Source organism: Neoarius graeffei, chromosome 8, assembly GCF_027579695.1.
Source record: "Neoarius graeffei isolate fNeoGra1 chromosome 8, fNeoGra1.pri, whole genome shotgun sequence".
NCBI lineage: Eukaryota > Metazoa > Chordata > Actinopteri > Siluriformes > Ariidae > Neoarius > Neoarius graeffei.
In genome coordinates this window covers 9455222-9471974 of record NC_083576.1, presented here as the reverse complement: position 1 = coordinate 9471974, position 16753 = coordinate 9455222, and the positions used below count along the sequence as shown (strand labels likewise).

The window sequence follows — 16753 nt, the reverse complement described above, 5'->3', positions numbered from 1 at the left end:
GCTAATTGACTAAAAGGTAAAAGTGATTTTAAAACAAAACAAAAAACCCCACAACAACCTGTAGCTATGTTTGCTTTGCTAGCAAGTGTTAGCTTTCACCTTCCCAAGTTGGTGGTTGTTATGTCAAAGAAAGAGACCTAACTATGGGGTGTGGATTTATAACAGATAAACTGAGATAAATTGTGAAAAATACATTTTTACACCTGGGTGCAGATAGTTTTTTGAGAAAAGAATAAATTCTGGAGACAATTGGCTAGCAATTAGCATGTTGTATTAGCACTGACTAAACCACAGCTGTTTTTTTTCCTCTCACATTTTAAAAAGGTAGGGAAAGCAGGAAGTTTTTCAGAATGTAAAACTGTCATCGCAGTTAGTATGACATAGATATTTACACACTGCTTAAAAGCGGAACTCCTGATGAATTGATGAGCAAAATATGTGCCAGGGCACAAAATCAACCTGGATAGAATAATAATATTATAGCACCATGAATGAACCATTGAATTGCGTAGTGTCATGTATTTCATGTCAGGAAGTTACTGCATTGTCTTGTGACAGTGAGACCAATAATCAGATACACATAGCAGTTATGAATACATATTTATTCCTTTCTTTGACACCGCATGCCATGCACCAGAAACAACACCACGGCATTTATTATGGTGTGACTCTGCTGGGTGCCTGGTGGACAGCAGTGAACCAGTGCTTTCTCTTTACATCACTACTATATAGTTATCATCCAATATCAAACTCGATATGTCAAACAGTTGTCTGGTTACATCTCTCACATCCACACGTGTTGACGCACATGCAGTGCCATTAGGACTAATTACCATGCACCTGTTCCTGATTAGAGCTCAATCACAGCGCCTACATATAAGGACTCTCAGTAACACACAGACTTTGTACCCTGCGTCTGACGTTACCAAGCCTTGTATTCTATATCGCTTTTCTGGTTTTGACCCTGTTTGTGTTTCTGGGCTGTGAGTATTGTATTCCCTCTGATATCCTGTCTGTGTCTTACTCCACCACTGCCTGTTTTTTGACTCTGTCTACATTTTGGATCTGTTTGCGAGCATGTTTTTAGTAAAACTCTTCCTGCACTTACATCTGTCTATCGCCCTTACATGACAGAAACTCAACTGTCCAACAAGCTAATGGACTAATAAAACTGTTTTAGCGAGTTTTATATGAAATTGTCGTGAATATCTTCCATAAAATGTGTTAGTAAATAATCCCATGTTATTTTTTTAAAACACAAATTAAAAATAAGCGCTGGATAGAAACCCTTGTATCTTATGTAAATAAACTTACAAATTTTGTCATCCGGTGGGCAAGTGTTTATGTGTCCTTACATTTACAGTCGGGTTCCCTGTCGTGGTACATGTTCATTGTTCATACGTATGGATGTCATACGGTCGCAAAAGCCATCAGATCGATGCCTTACCATATTCTCTTAAGTATTGAACTCTGCTATAAGATGCTGGAAACAATTTTTGAATCATGGCTGGCTTCTGTACAAACCTCTCTTATATACTGCATCTCAAACGTACAATAATTGAGACAAATATAATCTCCCATCCAGACTGTCTTCCATACTTCCACTTAGGTTTTACTGTAATTCTGTCCAATATAAAACATGAATCCTGCACTCCTTATCATTTCCACTCAATCGCACACATGCACATGTCCTCCTGCTGCCACTCAAAGCTGGATACAGATACTCACAGGTTTACCATCCAAACCAAGAGGCCCCTGTATGCAGAGAAAGCAGAAGAAGATAAATGAGCGGTTAGACACTGCAACTTCTCAAAATGATGGGGCAATAAAGAACAAAGTGTAGATACAGCTGTAACCGAAGGTGCAGGATAACAAATGAGAGCCATGATAGGAGATAAAGTACAGAAAAAGAAGAGGACAGAATCTCAGTGTTAGCACAGCATGATATCACTTCTTAATTTTATAGGCACACTTTTACGCAAATGGTACCTCAAGTGCTCTCTGGGTAGTTACAGGTGTTGGGACCCTCTTTAAAATGAGAAATACAGTTAGTAGGGTTCAGGCCTTAGGTATCCTCGATGGAACCTTTATTCTTATAGCGTACTAGTGAGCTGCAAACTCATCTACAGACCAGTTTGTTTCATGTGTCTTAAATGTTTTGTTTTGAACCAAGGATGGGACATGCGTGATGGCTGAAATCCCTACTTCCTAAAAAAAAAAAAGTCTCAATGAGGCTGGGAGGAGTAGCGATTTTTGTGAAATTGCATATGGCCCCTGTGTAGCTGCAGCCATAGCAGGTGGCGCCACTTGGTGAACAACTCTTTTTGGAATATGTCTTTAGAGTCTTCTGGGTGAGTTTCAGTGAAACCATCCTTGTAGTTTACAAACAGTAGTGTTTGGTGTGATGAGTCGCCCAAAATTTTCAGACATCCATAAAATCATAAATATGACAGGTGGCACCACCTTCTTGACAAATTTTATGCACACCCACCTGGGGAACATAGTATGCGAGTTTGATTGAAATCTGATCAATCCTATAGAAGAAGTAGCAATTTTTGTAAATTGTGGACAGATGATGGACAAACAACAGGTGATCGCATAAGCTTATCTGGCCTGACCTACAGCCGGATGAGCTAAAAACTCCATATATTACTGCCAATTTTTAATTATAAGAAATAAAAGCGTACAATGGGAAATAAGTTCTCAGTGATTATGATTAACAGCATTATCTACATCAGTGTCCATCTCATCACCTGAGCTAAAAGTCCCTCACTGAGCCACACTGTCATCTCTTGACTTGATTGATCTCTGGTCACGTGAATATCAGCGAAGAAATAATCAGATTCATGAACTTACTTCTGTTCTCTTGGCTAAATTTCTTGTCTTTTTAAAACTTTGTGTGTGTTATTGTCTGTCCAGAATGTGTAAATGTTTTTTCTCTGTTTTGATGATGTTCTCAGTGCCAGCACACCACAACACACCACAAAAAACAGCTAATTGTAGTGCTCTAGTCCTATAAAAGTTTACTTTTATATATCAGTAAGTAAGGTTTTCCATAGGGCTCTGGAGGGGCACACCAGAAAAGTTTTAACCTCAGAGTTTGAACCTTGATGAGACCACAACAATTCATGGCCAAGGAGTCCAGGAAAAATAAATTGGCAGGGCTCAATGGGTAGAAGGGGCATTTTGTCATTCCTGTCGATCACAGCAATATGAGTCAATCATGAGCATCTGTGATGCTGATAGTGCTTTCCTCTGAGGATGTTACTCCACCCCAAGCTTCCATGCATGTGCACTGGGCCATGTAGTGCTGGAAAGACCACCATTGTCAAGTCAAAGGCAAGTCTAAAGGCAGGACTAGCTGAGATCGAGTCTTAAGTGAGATGAGGCCGAGTTGACATCAAGTCCAAATGAAAGCAAGACCAAGTCCAGACCAAGACCAAAGTCCATCAGATCCTTTTTGAGCCAGGCCTTTACTTCAACTAATTTGCTTCATTCATGCTTTGTACCAAGAATTAGGCTGTATTTTAGAGAAGAAGGTATTACATTTTGTCAAACCTTCTCAATCTATATTACTAAAGGAAGGCTGTCTGTCTCTGTCTCTCTGTCCGACACAGCTGGACACACATACTCCATACTTTGCACATGGATTGGTAGCACCCCAGAGGGTCCCAAGACAACATTTTCGATTTTCCAAAACATGGGATTAGTGCTAATCCAAACACACTATTCATTTCCCATAGGCTACATGCTCATATGCTAACACACTTCGCGCAGCCTTGGCGGGGAATCCCCTTCCCCACTTGCCTGAAAGTTTCAATTGTACAGGACCTCAAAATCAGTGCTCCTTGCCGGAGACTTCTGATAGGGCTGAGTCTATGTCACTGAGGAGACACAGGGAGCAATTTAGCCCCTGTGAAGAGCACTATTCAGAGGAAATCAGGTTCATGGGCAAAAACTACTAGTTTGTAAAGAAAACAAAAGTATTATTTTTTACAAACTTTCAGTCAAGACCAAGATCATATATAATGAACCCAATACCCAAAACCAAGACAAATCCAAGTACAAATTCCAGGATGTCTGAGATAAGTCCAAGTCAGTACAAAATATGTATCAAGACTGGACTTGCATCCTACAGCCTTTACAACAGAGTTTGGTTGAAGTGAACACCAGATCTCTGGATCACTCCCAGGCTTAAAAACAGCTTTTAGACATCACAAAACACACCAAATTTCAGGACCCCCCACAGATTTTAAAACCACTTTTACTGTAGCTTCACTCTTAGAAAACTTTGTGCACTTATTCTGCACCCACCTACCCTCCTTTGGACAAGAATTTTAAAAATCCCTCTGGAGAAGGACTTCAAAAGCTACATGAAGCATGATGGTGGAGATGGTGGAGTGTCTGAAGAAGCTTAGCAGAGATGGTCTTTGACCTATATATGATATATTTATATTCCATGGTAATTTTTTTTAGTCCCTTGAGGTACGACCTGTTGAAATTTGGAAACCAGGACCAGAAGTGGGAAAAGAGAAAAGTGATGCACCAGAATGGCACCATAAACCACATTTCATGGGTCAAATGGTTAGATGCGAGGTATAAAGTGGTATTGGTGGGAAAATGTGGTATAGAGAACTGTAAAGTTATTTTCAGTATTGTATAAAAAGGGAAGGGAAGCTTGGAGTTCCATAATATGATACTTTTGGCATTAGTTGCACAACTCCCCCCCCCAGTGATGTCTACAGATCAGAAGTAGATCATGACCATGGAGTGGTTTGATCTAGAAATGTGGATGTGTAAATGTGGTTCAAGCATGTTTGTCTCAGTGTCAGGTCCATCTGGAAACATTTAAGTTGCCTGATTTCCCTGGTGGCTAGTCATGATGAGCAGTCTTGGTGTGCACTCTGAGGTCACACTACTCTTTCTTAAACAGAGACAAATGAATCTCAAACTCATACTGAAGCTGCAGATTGATCAATGATGTGTGACACAACATGACCTGCTAGAAGTACGCTAAGTGCTACTGGTGTGCTCGGCTAGGTTTGGCATTTATTTCAGTCCTGATGCAGGTAGTCTCCTAAATATAACTAGATTTAAAATGTTTGTCTATCTCTATAAAGGATTTAGAGAAGTTAATCCATGACGCCATTAAAAATGTTCACCCTAACAAAGAAAACTGGGCATATTTATTACCAGAAGTGGTTCACGCCCATAAATTATGGTGGCGCAGGACAACATGAAACAACAACCACCTAGCTTGAAACAAAACTAAGTCAAGAGGTGATAAGACGCTATTAGAAGAACCTGATAAGAAGCAGTTTTGAGAAGACAAGTTCTGAATTAACAAACAAAGTCTTTATCTATTTTCAACAAGAGAACAGAAAGAACAAAACAACAATTCCATAAGCTGATATACAGTGGTATGCAAAAGTTTGGGCACCCCAGTCAAAATTGCTGTTACTGTGAACAGTTAAGCAAGTTGAAGATGCAATGATCTCCAAAAGGCATAAAGTTAAAGATGACTCATTCCTTTTATATTTTAAGCAAAAACAATTTTTTATTTTCATCTTTTACGTTTTCAAAATGACAAAAAGGGAAAAGGCCCGAAGCAAAAGTTTGGGCACCCTGCATGGTTAGTACCTAGTAACACCCCCTTTGGCAAGTATCACAGCTTGTAAACACTTTTTGTAGCCGGCTAATAATCTTTCAGTTCTTACCTGGGGGATTTTCACACATTCGTCCTTGCAAAAGGCTTCCAGTTTTACAAGTTTCCTGGGCTGTCTTGCATGCACTGCTCTTTTGAGATCTATCCACAGATTTTCAATGATGTTTAGGTCAGGGGACTGTGAGGGCCTGGGCAAAACCTTCAGCTTGTGCCTCTTGAGGTATTCCATTGTAGATTTTGAGGTGTGTTTTGGATCATCGTCTTATTGTAGGACCCATCCTCTTTTTGACTTCAACTTTTTTACAGATGGTGTGATGTTTGCTTCCAGAATTTGCTGGTATTTATTCGAATCCATGCTTCCCTCGACCAGTGAAATGTGCCCTGTGCCACTGGCTGCAACACAACCCCAAAGCATGATCGATCCACACCCATGCTTCAGAGTTGGAGAGGTGTTCTTTTCCTGGAATTCGGCACCCTTTTTTCTCCAAACATACCTTTGCACATTGTGGCCAAAAAGTTCTATTTTGATTTCATCAGTCCACAGGACTTGTTTCCAAAATGCATCAGGCTTATTTAGATGTTCATTTGCAAACTTCAGACGCTGAATTTTGTGGCTAGGACGCAGGAATGGTTTTCTTCTGATGACTCTCCCATGAAGGTCATATTTGTTCAGGTGTCGCTGCATAGTAGAACAGTGCACCACCACTCCAGGGTCTGCTAAATCTTTCTGAAGGTCTTTTGCAGTCAAACAGGGGTTTTTATTTGCCTTTCTAGCAATCCAACGAGCAGTTCTTTCAGAAAGTTTTCTTCATCTTCCAGACCTCACCTTGATCTCCACTGTTTCTGTTAACTGCCATTTCTTAATAACTTTACAATCTGAGGAAACAGCTACCTGAAAACACTTTGCTGCGTTCTTGTAGCCTTCTCCTGCTTTGTGAGCATCAATTATTTTGTTATTAAGAATGCGAGGGAGTTGCTTAGAGGAGCCCATGGCTGTTGATTTTAGGGACAAGTTTGAGGAGTCAGAGAATTTATACAGCTTTGAAATCTGCATCATCTGACCTTTCCTAACGAAGAATTTGAACAAGCCACAGCTCAATAAGCTAATTAAGGTCTGGAACCTTGGTAAAAGTTACCTGAGAACTCAAATGTATTGGGGTGCCCAAACTTTCACATGGTGTTCCTTTTCTTTTTTCACTCTCCAATTGTACAAAACAAAAATAATACACAAATCTTGCAGAAAACGCTGAAAAGAAATGTGTCGTCTTTACCTTTATGCCTTTTGATCAGTTCATCTTCTGCTCACTTAACTATTCACAGTAACAGACATTTTCAGTAAGGGTGCCCAAACTTTTGCATGCCACTGTATGAGTGTGGAGTTATTACAACAATCCTCTACAGTTCCATCGACTGGATGCTTTCCATCATAATTGTCTGTGCAGAATCCTAAAGGTATGGTTCCATGATCACATTTTGAACCTTGAGATAAGAAGGAGAACTGGTTGCTGTAGCCTAGGAATTAGCATAAGCTACTGCCGTGTCCTTTACTTTAAGCATGTGGCATGAATGTCAGATGGCAAGTTCCCTAAATTCCTGCAAGATTGGGTTCCCGCCCATAGCTCTAGAGGTGTTGGACGCCCAAGACCAAACAACCTGAAGACGCTGGGTAACGATCTTGAGCTGTATCTAGGAAAGGATCATGATACTGCAGTGGGGATGCTTTGTGCACTGGATCGAGCTAAATGGCACTGAATCCTACGTTCCGCCAAACAACGATTAAGACATTGTGAGCAGGCAGACCTATCACAAGATGGATGAAGACCTGACCAAGGTACAAGGTAAGGACAAGCTGATCAAGCTGAATATTTTTAACTTAACACTACAACATCTTTTGTAAAGAAATCAAGCTGGTCGATCTTTCAAATGCGCAGATTTTTCTATCACAACTTTCTTGAAATCAAATGTTATCATGTTATAAGCAATTGCTGCAATTATAATCGTGACTGATTGCTAATAATGGCACTTTAAAGATACAACTAAGTTAGTTACATAGCTAGCTAGATAACAGTGTTGACTGTACAATACTTACTAATCACATTTCGACAAGTGAATTTTTGAAAAGATTTTCAGCTCATAGAGAAAGCATGGAACAAATAAATACAGTGTCTTGGAAAAGTATTCATCCCCCTTGGTGTTTGTCCTGTTTTGTCGCATTACAAGCTAAAATTGAAATGGATTTTTTGGGGGGTTAGCACCATTTGATTTACACAACATGCCTACCACTTTAAAGGTGCAAATTGTTGTTTTTTTTATTGTGACACAAACAATAATTAAGATGAAAAAACAGAAATCTGGAGTGTGCATAGGTATTCACCCCCCAGAGTCAATACTTTGTAGAGCCACCTTTCACTGCAATTACAGCTACAGGTCTCTTGTGGTATGTCTTTATTAACTTGCCGTAGCACATCTAGCCACTGGGATTTTTGCCCATTCCTCAAGGCAAAACTGCTCCAACTCCTTCAAGTTAGATGGGTTGCGTTGGTGTACAGCAATCTTCAAGTTATACCACAGATTCTCAATTGGATTGAGGTCTGGGGTTTGATTAGGCCATTCCAAGACATTTAAATGTTTCCCTTTAAACCACTCCAGTGTAGCTTTAACAGTATGTTTAGGGTCATTGTCCTGCTGGAATGCGAACCTTCGTCCCAGTCTCAAAGCTCTGGCCGACTCAAACAGGTTTTCCTCCAAAATTGCCCTGTATTTAGTGCCATCTAAATGCCACCTTTAAAGTGGTAGGCATGTTGTGTAAATTAAATGGTTCTAACCTCCCAAAAATCCATTTTACTTCCAGCTTGTAATGCAACAAAACAGGACAAACACCAAGGGGGATGAATACTTTTGCAAGACACTGTATGTAATGCTTACGAAACCTAGACTTTAATCCAAAACCAAATCACAAAATACACCCAGAAGCATTTGTCGACTAAATGTCTCGGATAGTACCAGTATTTCGCACTCGCAGTGCTGGAGGCCCAGTAGTCTAAAGATCTCCTGATCAAGCTCAGTAGCTAATAATCAAATTGCCCAATACTTGGCTCCGGTTTGTCATAAGCATGGAAATCATGAAACTGGGCTGAAAGACTGAGTTACATTTCCACCCCTAAAGCAAGTTCCTCCAATAAATCAGCATTAAAATACAAAATGTATTACTGACATTAACCACAACCATGTTTTTGAGAACAACAAAGTAGTAAGCCTTATCCCTGAACTGTCCAATGCTTGAAAAAAAACAACAACACACAGAACGGAGTCAAACCACAAGTCTTGACTCAAGTACAGCTGTGTTTTTTTTTTTTATTGTTTGTCAGTCATGGGATAAAATTATTTTGAACATTCCTGTCTGCATCCCAGACCTTATTACCTCTGAAAAAAAGTAAGAAATAAATAACTTTTGTCAAAAACCCGCTGATTTATGACACGTTCTAAGAGGAGTATAAGACCGAGAAAAAAAAAAACATTGCTCAAATTACTAACAAAACCTCATGAGGCGAGTTGAGAAAAGACAATAATTGCTTTTCATTCTTCTGTCCGATGTTAGGATGCTAGGGCTAAACTTTTGTTTTCCCTCCTCATCGTAAATTACACATTCAATCCAGGGAAGGGTTTGGGACTCCAAGCATTCCCAGCTGAAACTGGTCTTGGTGAAGGCCTTGGGAGCACAGGATTGGAAAACTGATTACACTGAGAGCGCAACCCTGCCTTCAGCACGGCTCTGGACTTCCACTCAGCCTTGTTGTTTCTAATCGTTTAATCTACACTGCAGGCCAAAAGTATGGAAGTAGCCAATGATTTGTTGATAGCCAGCAACCTCATATCATCTCTAGCTGCTTTATCCTGTTCTACAGGGTCACAGGCAAGCTGGAGCCTATCCCGGGTGACTACGGGCGAAAGGCGGGGTACACCCTGGACAAGTCGCCAGGTCATCACAGGGCTGACACATAGACACAGACAACCATTCACACTCACATTCACACCTACGGTCAATTTAGAGTCACCAGTTAACCTAACCTGCATGTCTTTGGACTGTGGGGGAAACCGGAGCACCCGGAGGAAACCCACGCGGACACGGGGAGAACATGCAAACTCCACACAGAAAGGCCCTTGCCGGCCACGGGGCTCCAACCCAGACCTTCTTGCTATGAGGCGACAGCGCTAACCACTACACCACCGTGCCGCCCATAGCCTTGGGAACTTGGGAAAATGGTCTGGTCATTAGTACTGGGACAGGAGATTGCCTGAGAAGTCCAGGTCCTGGCATGGAAGAGACTTGACGTTTTGGAAAGGATTAAAACTTGTGGATTAAATTTTCAGGATTTTTTTTAGTACTACAGGGTATTACTAAAATGCCGTAAAATTTGTTGTACAAGAGCCCAACCAGCAGAACAGAACAAAGGCATATTAGTATTAATTACAAATACAAGGAATAGATGAACTGAGCCAACCCTTTACTGTAAAGTGCAATCCTTCCTGATGTTGTTCAAAGTATTTAATAGTAAATGGTTAAAATATACAGTACATATATCAGATCATGTTTCTGAATGGGGGAAGTCATGGCCTAATGGTTAGGGAAGCAGCTTTGGGACCAAAAGGTCACTGGTTCAATTCCCTGGACCAGTAGGAATGGCTGAAGTGCCCTTGAGCAAGGCACCTAACCCCCAGGCTGCTCTGGGTATGTTGTATGTCACTCTGGATAGAGCGTCTTCTAAATATCATTAATGTAATGATTGGCTGATGATGGTGAAATAAACTATTCATCATTCTACTGTATGTGAGAAAGTTTATCTCCAATTGCTTTCTACACTATGAGCTATAATGTACCGCAGGGTCTATAGTGCAACTGGAATTCTACACCAAGCTAGCTTTACATTCATTTCAAAATATTTGGTTTAGGATCAACTTTACACACTGACTTATGATTGAACTTACATGCAGCTGCTGCACCTGACCCCTGAGCTACTGATGGAGGCCTGGAGAGTATAATCTCTTCTTTCACTGTGGTATGGGTGTTGGTTTGAGCCAGATGAGTATTTTTGGTTTGAGTATTTCAGAAACTGCTGATCTCCTCCTGAGGTTTTCACACACAGTCTCACAACAGAATGGTGCGAAAAACAAAAAAACATTGAGTGAGTGAGCAAGGGATAGTTCTGTAGGTGGAAAAACAAACGCCTTGTTGATAAGAGAGGTCAGAGGAAAATGGACAGATTTGAGGTGGTTCAAGTTTTTTTTTTTTGCCAGGAAGGCTATAGTAACTCATATAATCACTCTGTACAACCGTGGTGAGCAGAAAAGCATCGCAACAGAAAACAGAAGACCACATTGGGTTCCGCTCCTGCAGCCAAGAACAGGAGTCTTAGAATCAACCACAAGTTCCTATTAAAGGAGAACTGAAGTCATTTTTAAACTTGCTTTATTTCTTAATTAACGTGTTATTCAATTACGTTTTCGGTTTTAGTAACCTTATATCGTGACTCGTATTGGCAACTAATTGCAATTAGACTACCGTTCAAAAGTTTGGGGTCACCCAGACAATTTTGTGTTTTCCATGAAAAGTCACACTTTTATTTCCCACCATAAGTTGTAAAATGAATAGAAAATATAGTCAAGACATTTTTCTGGCCATTTTGAGCATTTAATCGACCCCACAAATGTGATGCTCCAGAAACTCAATCTGCTCAAAGGAAGGTCAGTTTTATAGCTTCTTTAAAGAGCTCAACTGTTTTCAGCTGTGCTAACATGATTGTACAAGGGTTTTCTAATCATCCATTAGCCTTCTGAGGCAATGAGCAAACACATTGTACCATTAGAACACTGGAGTGAGAGTTGCTGGAAATGGGCCTCTATACACCTATGGAAATATTGCACCAAAAACCAGACATTTGCAGCTAGAATAGTCATTTACCACATTAGCAATGTATAGAGTGGATTTCTGATTAGTTTAAAGTGATCTTCATTGAAAAGAACAGTGCTTTTCTTTCAAAAATAAGGACATTTCAAAGTGACCCCGAACTTTTGAACGGTAGTGTAAATATTATACTTATCGGCCTATTCGGTTTTTAGCCATGTTGAATTTAGTTCGTTTGGTCCACGGCAGGTGTCACTTATCCGTGTGATCTTCATGAGACTTCAAAACGTGAAGTGTCAGCCAGGTATCAGTGCCGCCATTTTGAAAACTGTTGCACCAACAAAAGAAGACCACATTGGGTTCCACTCCTGCAGCCAAGAACAGGAATCTTAGAATCAAGAACAAGTTCCTATTAAAGTGGCCAGTGAATGAATGTAAAACAAGAAATAAAACTGAACGCCAAGTCTGATTCGAGCTGGTATTAGAATATAAATTATAGTCTCATTTGGACTCATTTACACCTGAAAAATTTGTATATTTTAAGTATAATTGTGGGCGGCACGGTGGTGTAGTGGTTAGCGCTGTCGCCTCACAGCAAGAAGGTCCTGGGTTCGAGCCCCGGGGCCAGCGAGGGCCTTTCTGTGTGGAGTTTGCATGTTCTCCCCGTGTCCGTGTGGGTTTCCTCCGGGTGCTCCGGTTTCCCCCACAGTCCAAAGACATGCAGGTTAGGTTAACTGGTGACTCTAAATTGACCGTAGGTGTGAATGTGAGTGTGAATGGTTGTCTGTGTCTATGTGTCAGCCCTGTGATGACCTGGCGATTTGTCCAGGGTGTACCCCGCCTTTCGCCCGTAGTCAGCTAGGATAGGCTCCAGCTTGCCTGCGACCCTGTAGAAGGATAAAGCGGCTAGAGATAATGAGATGAGATGAAGTATAATTGTTGAGAGCAAATTGTTCATATGAGACAAAGAATGTAAACGTGGTTAATAAGATTGCCTCAATGTGTTAAGTTACACCATTTATTATTATTATTATTTTATTTTTAATATACATACATATACATGGGGCGGCACAGTGGTGTAGTGGTTAACGCTGTCGCCTCACAGCAAGAAGTTCAGGGTTCGAGCCCCGGGGCCAGCGAGGGCCCTTCTGTGTGGAGTTTGCATGTTCTTCCCATGTCCACGTGGGTTTCCTCCGGGTGCTCCGGTTTCCCCCACAGTCCAAAGACATGCAGGTTAGGTTAACTGGTGACTCTAAATTGACTGTAGGTGTGAATGTGAGTGTGAATGGTTGTCTGTGTCTGTGTCAGCCCTGTTGACTTGTCCAGGGTGTACCCTGCCTTTCGCCCGTAGTCAGCTGGGATAGGCTCCAGCTTGCCTGCGACCCTGTAGAACAGGATAAAGCGGCTAGAGATAATGAGATTTTATATATATATATATATATATATATATATATTTTTTTTTTTTACAAATTTTTACAAATTAACCACCATCAAACTGAAAGTGCTTCCAAAGATTTAAATAAATAAAAGAAATTAACTTAAAATTCCTGGTTTCTTTGTATCCTGAAGCGGGATGTGGTGACCAGAGAGCAGAATAGAGCAGAACATGTAAAATTCTTTGATCAGTGCTGGTTTTAAAGTCAGAAACCTGAACTGATGGGAACCCAAACGAGCGCCGTCTCTGTTCACGTCTCACGTTTTTGACCAAAGGGACCTCAAAACCACAAGTGCACCCCAGCATGAGTTTTGTGGTGAGACTACAGTAAGTGGGAGATGAAAAACACCAGGCATCTGGATCTAATGCCCGTGAAATCTCATCCTTTTCAATTCCACCTTTGCTTCCCAATGGGAAATTGTTTATTGCTTCATGTTACGGTCCAATACATAAAAAATCATTTGTGAAACACGACATTCTTTTTTTCCCTCCCAGCAAAAATTCTCTTTGATAGTTGGCACAGACAAAAAAAAAAAAGCAAGAGGTCACTAAGTCAATGAAGAAAACCGTTTCCATGCCAGCTTCTCTATTTGATGTTTAGTAGGAGGTGAAAAAGCCTTCGCTCTGTTTTTATGTGGAATTTTTTCAGAAAAGCCCAAATATACAACTTTTAATTTTATATTCATGAGGTACTTCTTGGTCTGGGATCACGTTACCCTTTAAATGACAGAAAAGTCTAAATAGAGAGTTGATGTCTGACATCCTCTGGTGAAAAAAAAAATTACTAAAATATTTCTCTGAAGGTGGAAACCTGTGATTTTTGCGAAGTTAAAGAAAAACACATTAAATATGTTTATGTTGAAATACTTGTGATGCGTTTAGTTGTAACTGGTAAGGTCCTAAAAACAAAACATCAAGAGATTCTTTAATCACTCAGCATTCATGAGAAATCCAACATAAAATTGTGCACATGCTGGACTCAAAGTCCCACAATGCAATGCTGCACAGTTCCAGCAGAAACTCAGCTTGGCTAGTTAGCAGTTTTGTGAGTGACGGTGTTGACGGTTTTATTAGCATGAAGCTTGAAGGTTTGGAAGCTGATCTGTTTGAGCAGAGCGTACAGATGAGAAGGTGAGAGAGCTGAACAGGCTAAAGGACTAAAGTGCCGCTGCATCACTCTCTTTAGATATCATTCTGAGCATTGTGGGTAACTGTGAAGTGAAAATAAACAGATAAACGTCAATGAAAGAAGATAAAACACAGAATAAATAAATCTTGGACATTGCTTAAAAGCAGAAAAGCATCGCAACAGAAAATAGAACACCACATTGGGTTCTGCTCCTGCAGCCAAGAACAGGAATCTTAGAATCAACCACAAGTTCCTATTAAAGGAGAACTGAAGTCATTTTTAAACTTGCTTTATTTCTTAATTAACGTGTGATTAAAGAATCTCCTGATGTTTTGTTTTTAGGACCTTACCAATAACCGACACCAGGGTCGCTAAACGCATCACAAGTATTTCAACATAAACATATTTAACGTGCTTTTCTTTAACTTCGCAAAAATCACAGGTTTCCACCTTCAGAGAGATACTTATGATGGATTGTTTTCCTTTATACAGAAAAAAGATCATTCTGAAAATTTAAGAATAATTCACAGTGCTGGTCTCTATTATTGATACTTGATCTAGAGCCCTGCACTCCCGCGGGAGTCCCGCGGGACTCGCGGGACCCGCCGCAAAGCAGTGCGGCGCGGGACAAATTTTGAAAGCTCATTGCGGGTGCGGGCGGAAGTGCACATATGCGCGCGCGGGCGGGAGCGGTGATAAGCTGCAGTCCCACTAACTAAAAATGTGTTTGAAATAAAATTTATAAATTATTAATTTATGTCTATCATATATAATTTGTGCTGGATATTTTATTTGGCATTAATAAAAACATTTTAAGATACCTAAATTTGCAGAGAAAGTCAGATTGCCAGAGGAATGGCATCTTAAATTTGCCATTGATTACCCTAACGGGAAATCCTTTGATCACTCTAATGACTTGCAGTTCACACTCAGCTAGCAAGAGAACCATGAATGAAGTGATTTACTGCTTGCGTTAGTCTACAACTTTAATCAGAGAGACAGGTTACACAGTGACGGTAGGCTTGACTCAATGCTATCCCAGAAATCCTTCCTGTAATATGCAAATTTGGCTGTCCAATCAGAGGCGGCCAAATTTGCATATTACAGGAAGGATTTCTGGGATAGCATTGAGTCAAGCCTACCGTCACTGTGTAACCTGTCTCTCTGATTAAAGTTGTAGACTAACTCAAGCAGTAAATCAATTCACTTCTCTTACTAGCTCTGCTTTGCAATAAAAAAAAATAAAAAAAAACCATTGGTACAAAGCAAGCCTATTCACTTTTTTATGCTGATCAAAGAATTACAATGGTTTCTCATATGATAAAAATGTGTGATTTGTGATTAAATATTTTAATCACTTGACAACATTAATTATTATTAGAGACAGTACATGCTGAATTCAGAAACAAGGTAAATAATAACGTGAGCTGTAGATATTTATGCTCAAATCCACTCAAAGTAGGGGGCGAGGCACCATCACGCTGTGTCAAGACAAGAACTTTCCTGAGAAATAACGCGAACGTCTGCATCATGCGGGATTTGCGGGCGGGAGCGGGACAAAATATGGTAGGCGCGGGCGGGAGTGGGACTGAAAATCATAATTTTTTTGTGGGTGCGGGCGGGAGCGGGACTGAAAATCATAATTCTTTGCGGGCGCAGGCGGGAGTGGGACTGAAAAATCCGACCCGCGCAGACCTCTAACTTGATCAAATGTTACGTGAATTTCTGTATATTAGTATATCCTTCTTGGTTGTAAATTTTGTCAGGCTTGTAGTACTCGAATCCGACTCATGCCCGAATTTTAAGGACTCGTGACTTGACTTGGACTTGAGCACTGATGACTCAGACTTGGACTCGAACACTAACTGCATTCAGACTCGTAAATTGGAGACGAGGACTCGGATTTTTTCTTTACTTTTTTTTGCAACGTGCCATAATAATTTGGCATAAGATATTTACATTAATTTTTATACTAATTTCGTGCAAGAGAATGCACATTCACCTGTTCATACGTCATGTTCAGGAACAAACTAACATTAATGGCGCTAATATGCCTGGAGAGAACGCCGCTAGGATTGTCCGCTTTGCTTATACAGACTTCTCGTGCAGTGGGAAAAAATGCCCTGCTGTGTGTTCCATATGTAGAAGAACTATCGAGGAGACGACGGGGACGACCTCGAACTTCAATCGTCATTTGGTAAGACTCCACCCAGAGAAAGAAGTGACACGCTATGTTCATTGCTCTGTTGATAGTGGGCGGGGCTTTCTGAGCAATGAACTAGCTTTTTATCTGTAGCCTATTAACTAAAATGGCGCAGTCGAGCAGGAACGTTAGTCCAACACAGTAGCAGAGACGCTTTCACATAAAGGCAGCAACAGCCACCGTCAAATGGTGCGGATGGAGTCTTGTTCTCGGACTCGACTCGAATCAATAGTGGACTTGATTCGGACTTTTCTTTAATGACTTGGACTTGAACACTGGGGACTCGAGACTGGACTTGGACTTGAGGTTTAGTGACTCAACTACAACACTGATGTATGTAAACCCTTATGTCTGTATATCTCTTCATGTTTGTAAATCTTGTAGCGGAGCTCCTGCACAGGCCTTCGGCCCGCCCGAGT

At 40.7% G+C, this 16753-nt stretch overlaps 1 protein-coding gene across 1 annotated transcript in view; it reads right to left on the bottom strand.

Annotated features, from left to right (window-relative positions):
* The window catches only part of col23a1a (collagen type XXIII alpha 1 chain a), a 91583-nt gene that overhangs the window by 62638 nt on the left and 12192 nt on the right, over positions 1-16753 (bottom strand). Inside the window, exon 2 of the mRNA XM_060927256.1 lies at positions 1729-1755. The gene's annotated coding sequence lies outside the window, so the exon portion shown is untranslated. The remainder of the gene's footprint in view (positions 1-1728; positions 1756-16753) is intronic.